Source organism: Anser brachyrhynchus, assembly GCF_964034855.1.
Source record: "Anser brachyrhynchus genome assembly, chromosome: 8".
Lineage (NCBI taxonomy): Eukaryota > Metazoa > Chordata > Aves > Anseriformes > Anatidae > Anser > Anser brachyrhynchus.
In genome coordinates, this window is record NC_137702.1 from 464,638 (window position 1) to 482,039 (window position 17,402).

Below are 17,402 nucleotides of genomic sequence, written 5' to 3' on the forward strand. Positions count from 1 at the left end.
ACTGCTCTTTCAGTTTGGGACTTTATGTGATGAATGTGATGCATTTTTGTTTTGAGCTCCTGGTCATTATTCAGACTTCCTAAAGCATCTGTTTGCATTCGCTAAAATAATCAAAGTCTGTTACTGAATCCAACTATTCATGGTAATCATTCTTTTTGTACTTATTTCAGATTAATGCTTATTCATGCTTTTACTAGTAATAGTTTAGAATCTGTTAATCTAATAATTGATTCCAGGAAATACTAGTTTTTCATCTATACTGTATTTCTTTGTCTCCTGAAATGAAGGACTGTCCAGAGGAGGGCCAAAAAGATGATCAAAGGGCTGGAGCATCTCTCCTAGGAAAACAGGCTGAGAGCGCTGGAGTTTTTCAGCCTGGAGAAAAGAAGGCTCCAGGGAAAATTTAGTGGCCTTCCAGTACCTAAAAGGGGCTACAGGAAAGTTGGGGAGGACAGGAGTTGGGGTGTAGTGATAGGACAAAATGAAAGAGTTTTAAAATGAAAGAGACTTAGATTAGACGTTAGGAACAAATTCTGTACTATGAGGGTAGCGAGGCCCTGGCCCAGGCTGCCCAGAGAAGCTGTAGATCCCTCATCCCCGACAGTGCCTAAGGCCAGGCTGGGTGGGATTTGGGCAGCTTTAAGGTTCCTTTCAACCAAAACCATTCTGTGATTCTGTCATTTGCTGTGCATAGTAAAGAATCCCAGGAGAGCTTTTGTAATAGCAAAACTGTTTACACCGATACTGTAACTTAAGTATGAATCCCCAAGTTGCATTTCACTATGAAAAGTGTCTTCACAAATAGCAGAAAACACTTTGTTGACTGGCTGAATGATATCTCACCTCCTATCTGATAGTGCTAGCCCTGTCTTGTTCCTCAGTGTCTGGTGTAAACAACCTTAGATACAGCCTAGGTCTGCAGTCCCTGCGTGGAGATGATGGATTAACACACAACTCATTGTATGTGTATATTTGAACATTTGGTGGAGTAAATGAAATGTAAGTGGTAAGAAATCATGCCAAGAGCAAATTACTTTATACTGCCCTCTGGAATGCAATACGTCAAATAAAATATGTTGATAGCACAACAGTATTTTTGCTTAAACAATTAATGTCGCAGGATTTTTTCTACCATGTGGGTGTATGGTATTTCATAAGTAAGCTTGTAACCTATACCTGGACATTTTCTTCAGTTATCTGAAACTCTCTTTTTACACATAGCTTTGTTTATTTATTTATTTATTTATTTTTGTTAACTGAATACTGAATAACTTATTATAACTTAATCTAGTGTTCGAGTGTGGACAAACTATTGATCAAAGTCTTGTAAAAGAACTAGAAAGTCACGGAGAGGTTACCTGAGCTGTATTGAAAGAATGTAGGGCATTTGCAGTATTGTTTTTTCACTTCAAATATTTATCCTCTCAAAAAGTTACATTATAAATAAGGTCCTCCTTGTGCATCTGTTGGATGCCCAGGGAGGTTAGAGCAGGGTTTGGATCTCAGCAATGTGGCAGTGCCCAGACTGCTGTGGAGGCTTTTTTTTTTGTGAGAAGCTCCCAGGACACACAGTTGCAGGGGGGATGTGGTGAGAATGGGATCGAGTTTAATGAATCCTGAATGTGTCTCCAGTGTTGCAAAGGAACAGCGCTGTAGTGCCAGGAGCGTGTGGCAGAGCAGGGGCTGCCGTACACGTTCAGGAGCTGCCCCAGAGCGGAAGGCTGCTCCTCACCCTGAGTTTCTCATAGAGAGATCCAGGCAGTGCGGACCCACCACAAGGCATGATGTGAAGGCAGAGATCTGACCTGCTGAGGAACCCTTCCTGACATTCAGTTACTTGCAGAAAATGACTAAATGAATAACGGGAATGAAGGAACAAATAGATGAACTATCAAATGGCAACACATATGGCCAATCGATCATCTGTGGAAGCATCTTTTTTAGCTCCTTTTTTGTTTGTTTGTTTGAACAGACTAATGGTTGGCAGTGTGTATAACTGAAATATTTTCGCAAACAACTGGAATATTTTTTTTTAGAGCTGTTATACTGGAAAGCCTCCAAGTGAAGAATAGAGCTAACTGTTTATTCCTCACGTGAGAATTTAGGTTATTCCAGGACGGTAGCAGATGCCATAATATATCTTGCAGATGCCATAATAAATCTTGCTTTATTTACCGAGAGAAAGGTGATGTTCAGTCTGTCTGAAAGGTCAACATACAGGTGGGAATGAAAAGCAGTAAGGTCTCAAATTATTTATTATTTAGAATATTTAAATATGCCTATTTATTATATCTGCAGATGTTTTTCAGATGAGGATTTGAGAGAAGTAAGTGTTATTGAAACAACTGTTATACTTCATTGTTCACAAATATATTCTGCTGTAAGGTGAATTAAGCTTGACTATAATTTTGGCAATACATGAAGAAGACAGAGAAGCTGAAAAAAATGCAAGAGAACTGTGGAAGCCAGCTGAAATTACATATTGGTGTTTCACTAAGCTGTAAGTTACTAGAAATTCCTATTTTTGACAATCAAAAATGGCTAAAAGAAGGTGAGATCTAGTTGAACTTACATATGGCCCAGCTTCCACCCCAGATAAAGTTATTTCACTCACTTGTCTTTTGCACAGTTTAAAGCACCAAAATATTTTTTCCAGCGTTTAATTTCTTTTGTATGCAATATTGGACATTGCTCTGAGAATTTTTAAACCCTGTGCAAACAAATGTCTCTGTAGAAGTGAATTGAACAGTCATTGACTGCATTGAATTGCTGTCTTATCTAGCCCTTCCTTGCTGTAAGACAGATACCCAATAGTGCAGAAACGTGGCCCGTTCTCCCAGCCTTCATTTGCAGCTGAAATAAAGTAATTTTTTTATCATGTATGGGCAAGTAGACCAGCTTGGGGAAAAAAAGGAAAGGGAAGGGAAGGGAAGGGAAGGGAAGGGAAGGGAAGGGAAGGGAAGGGAAGGGAAGGGAAGGGAAGGGAAGGGAAGGGAAGGGAAGGGAAGGGAAGGGAAGGGAAGGGAAGGGAAGGGAAGGGAAGGGAAGGGAAGGGAAGGGAAGGGAAGGGAAGGGAAGGGAAGGGAAGGGAAGGGAAGGGAAGGGAAGGGAAGGGAGACTAAAATTCTGCAGTGTAAAACTTCATATCCATAGCAGGAGGAACAGCAGAGTTATTGGGAACACCAGAGCCAAAGCCTCTTGATGGTCTGCTGGCAATACATCCAGTGTTTTGATGGAAGCTAATACAGCTGACACATGGGAATTAGAAATATAATGATATGATAAAATGCTCTATGAAATACCTCACCATGCTGCTGCGTGCTAATCCTGGCTATATAGGACTCCCTCAAACATGGAACAGGGTGGAACCTGGGAGCTTATTGACTGACTTGGAGCCAGTCTTTACTTTTTCTCATCTCTTCCCTGGTTTTTGTGTTTCTATAAGGTGATAAACTTGAGCTGTGTTCACAAAGAAATATCAGAATTAATAGACTTGATGTGTTTAGGAAAAACACTGTAGGCCTGAAAGTAGGAACTAATTTGAGGTCATTAGTTAATTATGTCACTTTCTATTGTGAAGAAGGAAGGCCTTCTTTACGTATTTAACATACTCATCTAAAAAGGACTGGAACGCCAGGAGTCAAATAACATGTCATTAGAAAGTTGAGGTTCTTTGAAGAAAAATTAAATCATACCAGGATACATTTTTTCCTAATATCAAAATCCAAGGATTTGCTTTTGAAAGCAGCAGAGTTCTGTTAATGGTCAAAACAATTTAATTAGAAACATGGTGTGGCTCACTTAGTCAGTTCAACTTACACCGTCACAGCTGTAGCACCAATACATGTGCATGAAAGCTTTGATTCAAAAATAGAGTGGAATACTTATAAATGTTATTCACAGTCGTCCTTATGGTTCTGGTAAATGACATTTTCACAAAAAGAACATATTTTGATCTTGTAAGGGATCTCTGAAATATGTCAGAATTATTCAGGTAAAAAGACAATTCTCAACAGTTTGCTTCTTCCTCCCCTCCCCTCCCCTCCCCTCCCCTCCCCTCCCCTCCCCTCCCCTCCCCTCCCCTCCTCCTTCAAAAGTGGGGTAAGAGGGACTAAGAGCATTTTATGGAATATACTTCTTTTGATTCTCACAAGCTTTGGTAAGCTGTAATATATTTATGCACTGTTCCCTGTCTCTGTATATGTGGAATGAACAAGTGTGCTCATGAACAAGTCAGCCAGCAATGTAGAAGAATGCCTGTGTAGCAGATAAAATATGCCATTGCTTAATGTCATTCAGTGTAGACAATAACAGATCATTTTTGAAGTTAGATTGCTCCTCCCCTCCTGAAAATGGCATAAGTGAACCCTTACCTTTGGTTATCAATTTTTTACAAAACTGTTTTTTTAGGTATAGTAGTTGCTTTTGGCCTTGGCCTTCCTGTAGCGACAGCAATGTTCCATGGAGTTTACTCTGTGGAGGCGGTTGTTTCTGTTGTTAAATGATGCTGTGTTTGTTTTATGTGTGGTTAAAAGCTCTCGTGGTTATTTTTTCAAGAGGAAGACTTACCTTTTGGGTGATCTTGTGACAAGTTTCCTTTTCGTGACTGGTGCTGTAATGGGGTCTTTTCAGTCTTTGTATTTCCTCAACTCATATTTCTTTCCTGAAGGTGATTTTATTCTGTCCATCAGAATTTTAATCAAGACAGACAAAGGATCATGGCATTATTTTTCTGCTTATTGATCCTTCTTATTTCAATTTGTTTCACTGATGTTTTTATCTATTTTTACTTCATGGATTAAAAAAGAAAAAGAAAAAATTGCTGTGCTCCAGTGGTAGTCTTGTTGAACTACTAAGCTTACTAAGAGTGACAGTGTCTGTATTATTATTTTGGAAGATCAAGTGTTTCCTCTGGGAGAGTGACATTTTCGCACTCCAGCTAGAAAATTAAAAACAGTCTCAAAACGCTAATGCCGTGGATATCCAGAGTAGTGTGCTGTGTTTGGCGAAGGCTGATGGAGCTGGTTATTAACCGCTGTGTTACAACCGAGATGTCCACGTGGGATATCTGGAGAACCTTGCCAGATTTTGCTTGGTGGCTTTGGTCTGTCAGAAGCTGTGCCTGAACCCACTGGAATGAGGTTTTGCTCGTGCTGTTTGACACGGAGTATCTGAAGAGCCTTGGTGCTCGGAAGCAGAGGGGGCGGGCAGAGTGTGGGCCACCACACTTGTTCAGTGACCGGCGACACCTCTTAGAAACGTCTTCTGGGTGTGTGAGGGGAAAAGGTGTTAGGATGGAGAAGTAAGATACCCGTGATTTTCTGTTTTGCCGCAGCAATCTGCATGATTTTGCCCGTTGTGTTTAACTCCCTAGTTATGGCAGCTTTATCTCCAAGCGGAGCAGAAAAAGCCAGTGAGGGTTTTCTGCCAATTCCAGCCCCAGGGCAGAAGAACCACTGCCACAGCGTGGCAGGATGACATGTGCTGCTCCAGGTCAGCGGTGACTTGTGATGGCAGTGGTGCCACCTGCACAGCGCCGCGGGTCCCCAGCTACTGGCAGCGTGGGGCCACGGCAGCAGCACTGGCGCTGCGTTAGGGTTCTGTCGTAGCTGCCCCCTGTTAGCCTCATTTTTCACTGGTCTCATTTCTAGGCAGAGCAGTCCCAATCTGGTTTGTCCCTCTTCCTTGAGGAGGTGTTGCAAGTGTTTGAGGGCCCCACTTACCCTTCTGGGAGTAGTTTCCAGTTCATGCGTCCGTTCTGAACCAGGGCAGGCAGCCCCGCGCACAGTGGTGTGTCCTGTACTGGGTACCCAACACTGAAAAGTTATCTCATTCTTTTGAGATAAAAGAAGGCTTTCTAACTAACTAACTAAGTGATTGAATAAATGAATGAAAGACAGGAGTTGAAAGGTAGAAAGAGAAAATCTGAACACTACATCAGGATCTTACACTAGAGAAACTTGTGGGTGCTGCCAGTTCAGTACTGTGCCTCGTTTCTTCAGGTATTTTTAAAGGTGTGGTTGTAGTTTTCTTGAGAAAGATCCTCAAAGCAAGGTCAAGACCAAGACCAGATGATGCAAAGTACTGTAAAAATATTTGCCAGCTGCTATCCTTGCCCAGAAGGCTTCTGCTCACTTCCTTGAGCTGGAGGGTGCCTGCTTGCTGCTGTTGGATGAGCTGTGCGCTGTGGAGGTGACCGTACACCAGAGGCCTTGGCAGCCGCACAGCATCTCCATCCTGGTGGGCAACATGTACGGGGTGGGGGGGAGCTCTGCGGAGATGTTGGAGTGTGAGGCAGGGAGGCAGAAGAGTAAAGGGAAAAATTAATGGAGGGAATGTGAAGAGAGAGTGGGAGAGGAACTGTGGGAGAAACAGCAGGGAGAAAGGCATGGCACGGCACGGCACGGCACGGCATGGCACGGCAGCAGAAATAGTGAACCCAGCAGCAGGAGGCACAGCTTGAAAGGCAGTGTGTAATAGACTCAGGCGGTTCAGGAGCCAGTCAGGTGCACAGCAGGATATTAAGCTGGTGAGGGGCTCTGAATGGAAGGGTGAAAGGAGCAGATGATAGCTTTCTTTCTTTTTTTTTTCTTGGGAAATGATCTGTGTGTGCTAATACGATTCCAAGGAGGACTTAATGTGCTTAATTCTCACCAGTTGTATTTGGTGTCTGATACAAAATACTCCAGAAAAGTACAAGGAGCATTACTGTACACTAGTAATTTTTGGATCTTAAGGCAGATAGGAAGATTAAATACAAACATAGTCCCAGTGACAAGGTTTGCACCTTTTTCTACAAATTTGACACAAAGCACATTGTCTTATTTGTTCCAGTGTAGCATTCAGAGCTGTGTTATTTATAACAGAGCAGCAAGACTTGCTTTGCAGAATTTTCTGTGCAAGTCTCACGTTTCCATTCTAGGACAGGGGAGAAATGGTGTCAATGTCCTGATCATTTTCTGCCAGAGAGAAGTAACAGCAATTCCCAAACACAGTTGTACTCTTAAACAAATAGCTATTCAAAGCATGGACCTTTAACATTTTTTTTTTCTTTATGCTTGTGCATTTTACAGGTCATTATTGCTGTATTACCTATTACCATAAAAACTTCAGTGTCTCCATAATGGCTTGAAAACTGTTTCATTAGTATGTTAATATGAAGCTTTTAACAGGCAATGTTTTGTCAATCTTCTTAAAGTGCTGTACATTACATTCTAAGAATTATGTACTTATTCTTTGTACTTCATGAATGTTAACTGTGACTAGCAAGGATTTCCTTAAAACTTGAAGATCTCTTCCAGACAATGTTTCATTCGATTAAACTCTTCATAACAGACCAGAGGCAAACCATTCAGGACAAAAAATACCTTTTTATAAAAAGCATCCTAATTTTTCTAATTTCTGTTGCATTAAAATCAATCTCTACCATTGAACAAAGAGTATCTGTGTAAAGTTAATTTAGAATGACTGATGCTCCTTAAGTAACAAACCCAGATGTAAATTAAATGAAAGATGAACCTGGTACTGTTTCTTTTTTCAGTCACCAGTGCCAGCTGCATTTCAAGAAGATTAAGAAAATTCATTAAAAAACATAATTCTAGAATTAACTTATTTTCATTTGCTAAACACATGGAAACATACGTAAGCATATGAGTATGAAATATTTAAAAGCATGTGTTTAAGATGCTTTTATACATTAAAATACCCGTCTTTTGGCAGCGAGGGGATGCTGCTCTAGAGCTTCCAGCTCCACAGTCTGCAGCAGCCGTGGCTCTCGGGGGCAGAGCCTGGGCTCACCTGCCCCTGGGCACAGATGCTGCTCTCCCCATTGCCATGCCATCCTGGCTGTCCTGACCTTCCGCAGAAGTAGGCATTGCTTGAAGACAATTATTTTGACACCTGTTGGGATTTAGTATTTTTAAATTAAATTATGTTTTCCCGTTTTGTTCTATAGGAAACTGAGTGGGAATATCGAGTCTCCCTTCTGATCATTACAGAATTTGAGTACTTTTTTCAATGTGCACATTTATTTTACCCTTCATCAATCCTTGTTATCTTCATTTGAATGCTTAGCTACACATGATATAATTTTCCATAAGTGAATTTTCCTCCTCCCCACATTTTTTCTAGTTGTTAGAACTGAACAGTTTTCTTGGTGCGAATACACAACTGACCTCAAAAGTGGTACTGTATCCAACTTAATTTCTTTGGCAGTCATTTATTACACATCATTATTATGGTTTTTCATTGATGGTCCACTGTGACAGCAGTTTCTTTTCATGATTTTATGGTTACTTCAGAAATCAATTCAGTTTATCAATAAATCAAACTCCCCGCCCCCGCCAAGTTAAGACTGTAGTTTGCACTGGTTTTCATTGGGTAAATCCTTGTATTTGATTTCAGTGGGAGCATGCACTTGGTGTGCGTGAGGTGAACGCTGGGCAAGAGGGAACAGGGCATACATACATACATACATACAGCTTCGGGTTCGTGGCAGAGGGATCGAGTAAACCTGGGATCAGAGAGCGGAAAGATTTCCTCTCACTGCCTGACGGTGGTGCTACAGGACCGTGGGAAAAATTGGCCCTCCGCATGGCGTGGCATTGGCACAGTTCTTGTTCCATCTTTTCTTGGGCTGCATCTGTATGAGACTGGCTGTGTCTGATGTTGTTCAAGTGAGAATAAAGATACAATTCATTGTACTTAAGTAGAATCACTGTTTGTAATCAGCTAAATAGAAGGAAGACTAAATCATGCTTACCAGAATACTATGATCTTTGTGTTAACATCCACACCAAGGGAGCAAGCTAACTGACAAAAGTCAAGCAGTAACCCGAGAGCAGACTGCCCTTCTCAACAGACAGGGTCATCTTGTCTATTGGCTGTGAAATTCAAAGTTTGGATGGGTCTAACTTTGACTGATGTAAGCAGATATTTTTACAGTCAATTTTCCTTCTTGTAGATGGCAGCTGGTCAGTCCACCCCATTCTGGCGGAATTCTTGCACAGAGTATCTGAGAAAAACCTTACATTTTTATTACTTCTCATCTGCATATGTCATGGCATATTGTCTATCAAAATGTCCTTTATTATTCATCCACCTTTCTGAGATACGCAAAATGAGCTTTGAAGAGCTCAACTATGGATTTTCTTAAAATTTCTAAACTTTCAGACTAGATATTTCATTAATATTAAATGAATATTGCAGTATGGAGGTTCATTTAATTTCAGCTCCAATGAAAATATCAAATCCTGTTTATTTCATTTTTGAGTACTTCCTACTTCTTTATATACTATGAAATAGTCATGAAGGTTGTTTTTATAGTAGAATTCCTTTGCCTAAACTTCTACAGTGGAGACATTATGTCAGAGATGAAGGTGAACAAATTAAGTCAAAGCACACCTTCAGTGTGTGATTGGAAAAACTGTGTATCACATCATTAAACCTGAACAGAACACTATTAGCGAAAAGCTTTCATCTGGAAAACAAGTAAGTGCATTATTATTATTATTATTGATAAGAAAAATAAGTTCTGCAAACAGAGGAAAGTATATTTCTAAGAATTTCAGAAAAGTCTGTTAGAAATAGAGACTATATAAAGAAAAAAAAATATCACAGAATCATGGAACAGTTAAGATTGGCAGGGACCTCTGGGTCTTTCTGGTCCATCCTCTGCTCAGGCAGGGACACTCAGAGCAGGTTGCCCAGGACCATGTCCAGGCGCCTTTGGAAGATCTCTTAGGAGGAGACTCCAACACCTCTTTGGGCAACCTCTGCCAGTGCTCAGTGACCTGCACAGCAGTGCTTCCCGATGTTCAGATGGACCCTCTTGTGCTCCACTTTGTGTCCATTGCCTCTTCTCCTTTCACTGGGCACTGCTGAAAAAAGCCTGGCTCCATCCTCTTTGTACCCTCCCTTTCTGGTGTTTATAGACATTGATAAGATCCCCCTGAGCTGCCCCTTCTCCAGGCTGAGCAGTTCCAGCTCTCTCAGCCTCTCCTCACAGGAGAAGTGCTCCAGGCCCCTCATCATCTTGGTTTTTCACTGGACTCTCCGTAGCTCTGTGTCTCTCTTGTACTGGGGGGCCTAGGACTGAAACCATCACTCCAGGTACGGCCTCACAAGTGCTGAGCAGTGCAGAAGGATCGCCTGGCTTGGCCTCTTGGCAATGCTCCTCCCAGTGCAGCACAGGACACTGTTAGCCTTCTACAGCTAAGTTTACGTATGATAGAAATACAAGGTAGAGGTAGATCTCTAGGCTTAATTACTGTGCCTACATATGTGAAATCTAAATCCTTAATTATTTGACTGGTCTTTAAAGGTTCTGGTACTTGAAGAAGTCAGCTCCTGAAGAACCAATGCGGAAATGAGATGGAGGGGATTACAGGGAGTAAGGAGCTGAAGGCATTTGGTAGTGGTGGTGGTTGTTTTTGCCTGATTTTGTTGATGCACTGTTACTACAGTATGATTTCATTGCTACTGCAACTGACAGGCATTTTATGTATTTATCTATCACAATAATCTCTAAGATACATTGATACATATATAACACTTTAGTGTATTGTTACTATATGAGCTCTCTGCCACTCAGAACAAGGGGAGTATTTAGATGTGCCATATATTACAATGCTGAAGTAAGAAATGCTGTACTATCGTAGTGGTATCAAGCATAAGGAACATTAGAAAACCCACTTCTATGAATAGATGAAAAAGTTTGCTTCCTTCTTAGATATAACTTTCTCTGCTATTCTGCCTTTTCTACGCTTTTTTGCCCTTTACAGTTAAAAGGTAGGATGGTTTTGTCCTACTTTTGTCAGTTAATGATAATTTTCTCTTCAGAGAGCAGGACTAGGATTTTTTTTTTTCTTTTTAAGTTTAAAAATAACAAAATTACTTCATGCAGTCCATATGTCAGGAAAAAAAAAAGAGGTAAGAAAGATGAGGGGAAATTCAGAGTAAAGAATGTTGGTAGAATTGTTGGATTTGGTCCCTCTCATTTTTTTAGGTGATTTATTTACAACATCAATCTGTTACTTCTTTAAATGGGCTTATATTCTACAATTGTAATTCAATAATGACTTTCATATGGAAAATTTCCATCTTAATGTGGAGTGAGATCATGGTTAATTGAAAACTAACAATCCTGATTATCTGAAACTTAAAGAAGCAAACATTTTGGAAGAGTTAGCTTCAGCTATATTTTCTGGGAACCAGGTATTCAATGATAAACACAATGAAGAACCACTTATGTAGTCTTGAAGGTGTGTTGTTTTTTTTCTTGCCATGTCTGTCCAGTGAAAGTATGTTACGTTTCTTGCCACTGCTTCAAGTAGTTGCCATTGCTCCAACAAGAACAGAAAAGTCCACGGAGCATCTCCTCATGAAAGTTTTCTTTATGAAGTATTAGAGTTATACATCATGCATTATTCTTACGAGTTTGGTCACTTGCTTCAGGAGATCAGGCTCTTAACATTTCCTCAATTGCCTTAAGGGTTTCATATTTATGTTGCCTTTCTTTTAGTACAAAGTTTGTGGCAAATGTGCTAGAGATTGAATATAAGTTAACATTAGAGAAAGGCAAACAAACAGGAGGATGGTTGCCACTACAGGGAGAACTGGAACTTCCCCATGGCACACTGTGTTAAGCTCTACCTACTGTGAATTATTAGAGGAATTCTTAGAGTTTAAAACTGTCACTAGGCTTTCAGTGCAGCAATGCATTCTGGCCTAGGTCTAGAATCAGTGTGGTGAATTTCCATAAGTAATAGAAATTTTAAAAATTGTTTTAAAAGCGTCATCCTCCAGGTTTGTAATATACCTGTTAACTAATTACAATGAGAGAGTCTTTCCTATAAGAGTTGGTTCTCGCATATTCTTAACTAATGACCTTACTGCACAGCTAGATCCTGCAACTGTTCTTTTGTAGGAGATACATCTTCTTTATATTATGGAAGGCTACTACCACAAAAAAAAAAAACCCAACCAATATAGCCCTCCCCCCTCCCCCCCAAACAATAACCCACTAGTTTCTTTCTCCTGTGCATCTTTCCTCCCTCCTTTCCCCTAGATGAATCAGGGCATTAGCTCTCAGATAGAAAATACTATATTTAACCTGTCACTTCTGTTCTGGCACAGATCGACAGTGTATGAAACAAATTTAAATCTAAATTTGGCAGTAGGTTGACATCTGTCTTCAGAGACATGCCTTGGGAGACAGTGAGACAACACTAGGAAAAATATAATTTCTGAAAGAAATTATAATCACTGAAAGAAATGGTTACTGCTTTTTTTTTTTTTAAATTAAATGTGTAAGATAAGAAGTCATACATCATTGCACTGTATCCAGAAGTGATTTTTTTGGTTCGTTTATTTTTTTTTGTATTGAAAGAAAACTACAGGTAGCATATCATTTACTGAGGGCATTGGGATGTGTATCACAGCCAATCTGGCTAAGTTGCTTGGCTGAACTAAAAGGGTAAAACTAAATAGTGTGTTGGCTGACATTCTGTGAAAGGAAAAGATTAGCATCAGACTAGAAAAGACAAGAAAAATCTCCATGGAGGAAGGGATGGTCATAATTCTTTCATAATATGCCGAGAAGTAAAAAAAAATCAGCCATAAATAAGATGAAAATTGTTGTACGAGGACAAGAGATGTCACCATGCACATAAGCAGGTGTGATATCTGCTGTTAATCTCACCCAGAACTGCTGGGTGCCTCATGAAAGACCCTCGTTCCTGGCCCCATGTTGGCAGAGTGGTCGTGCTGCTTGGTATGGAGGTGACGCCCAGCGTTCCTGCGTGTGGAGAGCTGTGCAGAGCTACATCAAGCCTTCGCAAACACATGCTTTGACATTGGAGCAGATACTTGTGGGCCTAATTCTAGGAGAAGTTTAGCTATTTCCAAGATAAAATTTGGATACAAATATGACAGTTGTGCTGATGCTTACAAACCATACAAAAGTAGTTAAATAAATGTGCAACGATGATAATGCTTATCCTTTCAGTTGGGGAAAGAAAATAAAAAAAGAATTTCTAATTGTGTTTAGCTCTTTTTAATACCCATCCTCATGCTTGATGTGTGTCATGCCATACATTCTTTTTGTTGACATGGATCTAGGCGATTTGGCCTGTTTTCTGCAATAGATAATAATCTACTCAGAGGATGAGCAACATGACAGCCAAACTCAAATGCTGCATAGGGTTACACAAATGTAAATCACCACAGAGAAAGGTAGTCGTTACATTCAAGAGTTTCTTGAGTTTCTTGAAGAGAAAGAAAGCAGAATTCTGAAAAAAAAAAAAAAAATTGAAGAAGAGGGCTTGAGAACTGTAAGAGCTTTACATCAGCATCAAATGAAAAGACCAAGATTACTGAAAATGTGAGACAAATGCATGCTCAGTTCTTAGAAAGCAAGAAACAAAGCCATTTGAGTATTCACTAGGTCAAAACTTCTGTGCTTGACGTGTTACTTTGACACGGGGTTGGGTAAGTCTTGATGGTGGAAATGTGAAGATACTGTAAAGGAAAGGCAAAGAACTGTTTCCTAACTTAAGCCACTTTGCCTGCAAAAAACCAATAATGAATAAAGCACGTCAGTGTGAATTTTGAAATATATCCTGGTTCAATTAGGCTAAGATCTTATCTAGAACCATAAATGCTATATATATATATATTTAAATGAATGCTAAAAATAAATTGCCTAGTATGTTTTTCTCTATACACAGAAATTACTTTTTTACTGTATTATTTATAAGTATTCTTTCCAAGGGCACTTTACAAGTTGCCTTTTGCTCTGAAAATTGGCTTTAAAATAAATGTGAAGTTTAATGTTTTTTGGATCTGAGAGAGAATTCATTTCCATATTGTGTTTCTCTACTGTTTGTAGACATTTTGCAGGATGTCGTAAGTTACAGCTGTGTCACTGATTCCTCAGTTTATGACCTCAGTGACACCAAAGCTCATCAACTGCGTTCTTTTGATTTATACTTGTGATGAATAGTAAATTAATAAACCATGCACAAAATGTAATTGAGTTCAGCTCACTCCCCTTAAGCTGTTTATTCTTCAGGCTAAGTGGAATAAAAAACAAAAACGGTGTTGCAGAAGATAAATCAATTACACAGAGCCATGTGTATTGACTGGATTTATCTTGTTTGTCCAGGAGACAGTGAGGAGGCAATGTGATCATTGTCTGTGAGAACCCTTTGTGAGGAATTTTTTTCTGTGACTGCAAGCTGATGCTACAGACAAATTTAGAGAATAAACAAGTTGCAATTATTTAACAGCCAGTGTAACTTGCCACAGGAACAGCCCACTTAGAGATCTGGTCGATCACTTGAAGTCACTGAATCAAATTGTATGTCTGTGCTCTAGTCAGACAGAAGCTATGGATTTCATGTAAGAATTACAGAATTAAAATTGGTTGCATTATCTAGAAGGTCAGACTAGATAACCACAGTAGTCTTTTTCTAGCTGTAAATCAGTAAATGCTTATTTTTGTCCCAAATGTCAATGGGTATGATTCTGAATGCACATAAGCTGCTGCTCTGAGGAGTAATTCCTTTGGTCTGGTTCCTCCCACTTCTAGATTTCTCTCTCAATAGGTGTATTACCTCACTAACTCTTGCACTAGAGCATAATATATTTAAAACAAGCATGTTTATTTCTGACTGTCATTGTTTCACACAATCAGGCTAAACCCAAATCCTATCAAATCGTGTTTTTCTTCCAGGAACTGCTATCTTACATTTGCAATATGAAATTAGTAACCAAAGCTTCTAGTAGAAGACATACAATCACCTTGCTGTCTCAAATGAAATGTTCGAACTGTGAGTGTTTATGGAAATGCTGAAACTTGAGGTCACTTTCATAATTTGAGCTGAGCTCTTGTATAGACTTAGTGCAAGGAGGTAATATTTCTTAAGAGCACTCATTCTTAGAAATCACAAAACTGTGATACTAGACCCTCTTTTCATATTCACCTGGCTAAAAAAAAAAAAAAATAAATAAATTGCATTAACAACCTCACTGCAGTCTCTTATTTAGCCCTGATTTTTCGGTGATCCCAGAACAGTAAATAACTGGTATTTTGGGTGGAATGCCGTGGCATTAAGTATTTACATCGATAAAATAAGTACTGCAAATCCGTGCAGTTACCTGTCCATTTTCTTAGAACTAGATTTTAGCACCGCACCAAAATGGGTTGAAATTCCTCTGCTGTGAAGGCAGCAGACTCCAGATGCCCCCTGTGCCAAGGCTATGTGCAGCAGGAGAGCACGGTGCTGCCTGGGTGGCTGCGTGCATCGTGCCGCGCGCTGTGAGAATGGCTGAGGGGCTTTCTGCTTCTCTCCAACCTCCTGTGACACGGAAGTGTTTTCCTGGCTGCTGGCTGCCATTAACACATCTTCTACTTTGATTATGGTCATTATGCGTTTTCATACATACAGTTAATTATGCCTCTGGTGTATTTTGCATAAATTCTCTGCGTGTATGTGTTACTATGGAAATATATCTGCTATGTATTGGTGGCTGTTACACAGAAATCTGCCTACAGGCCCCAGATCAAATCACAGAAGAATAACTTATATGTATTGCTATCAGTATTAGCATCACTGGTGGTATTAGAAAAAAAAGGAATACAGTTCAGAATATTTACCTGTAAATAGCTTTCCCCCCTCCATTATTTTGTCTGTGTAGAATTAATTAGTTAGCAATATCTAATTTAGTTAGAAAAAACTTCCACAAAAATAGACACAAAATACTTTAATGAAGTCATATGCTAGACAAATGTTAAATATTTTATAGGCTTATCAGCAGTGCTTGAAACTTCTGTGATGTGCTTAGTCACCATTTGTAGGTAATATCTGTAATTTATTGGAGAAAAAGCAATTGAAATACTTAGAGTAAGATAAATGATCATTTTAGCTGGAGTATAGAGTCCATAATTACGTTATGAACAGATTAGGAAAAATAACATTTCATCATATCTCCTGTTCAGCATTTACAGAAATTCTGGATATTTATTTAATATTTAAATAGCCCGTCTCCAATAGTGTTTTCATTGTTTGGTGTGGTCTAGCTGTTCTCTGACAACTTCCATCATTCATCCAGATTATTTCTGCATTATAAATTCTCTTTAATCTGCTGAGTATTTTTAGCCATGCATTAGCTAAAATACACTGTTAAATGGTTCATAATTAAAAACAGGCCTGACTTCAATGTTTCTTACAAGTGCACACAGTGACCCGAAGTTTCACTGTTCCTGTGCTGCTGGCCATGCCAGAGCAGGGGAAATGCAACGTCACAGAACGTCCCACATCGGCACCCGCCGTCCCCAGTGCCCCCGCCTCGCCCCCTGGGCTGTGCCAGCACTGCGAGAGCTTCCAGGGAGCCGAGCTGCTGCCTGCGGCACCTCCGCCCCGGCGAAGAAGGTCGGGCCTGGGAGAGCGCAGTGAGCGGCCATGCTCCTGTATGTCTAATGAGAGAGCTCTGCTTTGCTCTGCAAGTGGTTTTTCTAGGTATGAACATGCTCCCACTCTGCCTTGGTGGAGGACCGGGATGTGGGTGAGCTGGAGTGGGAGCAGCCAGTGCTCGACAGCTCACAAGTCTCCTCTTCAAACAGGAACATCCTTCACAGGCTAGACATGTAAAAATTCTTAGCCCAGAGGACCTCTTCACCTAAGCAACAGTATAGCTGATGAGGACCTTGAAACTGCTTGAATTAGCCAGCTGATAAGAGCAGTGCAAATTTATACAAGGACTGTTCATGATGTGTTTTCTGGATATGAAAGGTTTGGTATCGTCTCTTAGTTTCAGCAGTGATTGTGCACCAGCTGTGCTTCTTGTCCAGGGCCTGTGTCTGTGCCTGCTCCACTGCATGCGCCCTCTTCACAGCACAGTGCTGGAAAGGAAGCATGCGGCTCCACCTGAAATGCCCATCTTGTCTGATCTCACCCACCAGAAGGTGTCACGGAGGTTTCTTCCCACTGCTGGTACAGCTACATCTGAAATACTGACAGTAGCTGCACCATATGCACACAATTCTTAGGAGAATTTGTCACTTTTGGTGTGGCAGAGCTACAACTGGGTGTGCATGCATGTTAACTAGTTAGTTCTAATTTCACAGGTTGGCCTGTTAGGCACGTGAACTTAGAAATGAAATGAGATTCCACCGAATAGCTTTAGTTCTGCAAAGTTACTTACAGCTTGATGAAGGATACACAAACTTATTTTTCACTGAAAAATAAAGAGTAACACTAAGTCTTTTTTTTTTTTTTTCATTCTGACATTTGGTAGTGTAAGCCATTAAAACTTTTCTCCCTGTGCATCCTGCACCAGGCCAATTTGGCATCTCAGGTCTTGGCATTAGCTCTGATCTCCTGGTGGTGACAAAATATCAG

At 40.2% G+C, this 17,402-nt stretch overlaps 1 long non-coding RNA gene across 4 annotated transcripts in view; it reads left to right on the forward strand.

Moving 5' to 3' along the window:
- Window positions 1–4,061: 4,061 nt before the first annotated feature.
- Window positions 4,062–17,402, forward strand: part of LOC308199402 — a 68,969-nt gene continuing 55,628 nt past the window's right edge. For 2 of the 4 annotated variants that reach the window (XR_013954612.1, XR_013954613.1), the window contains exon 1: window positions 4,090–4,159. This is a non-coding gene — a long non-coding RNA (uncharacterized lncRNA). Of the gene's footprint in view, window positions 4,167–17,402 lie in introns of all 4 variants that reach the window. The other 2 variants (XR_013954611.1, XR_013954614.1) reach the window with 2 other exon arrangements.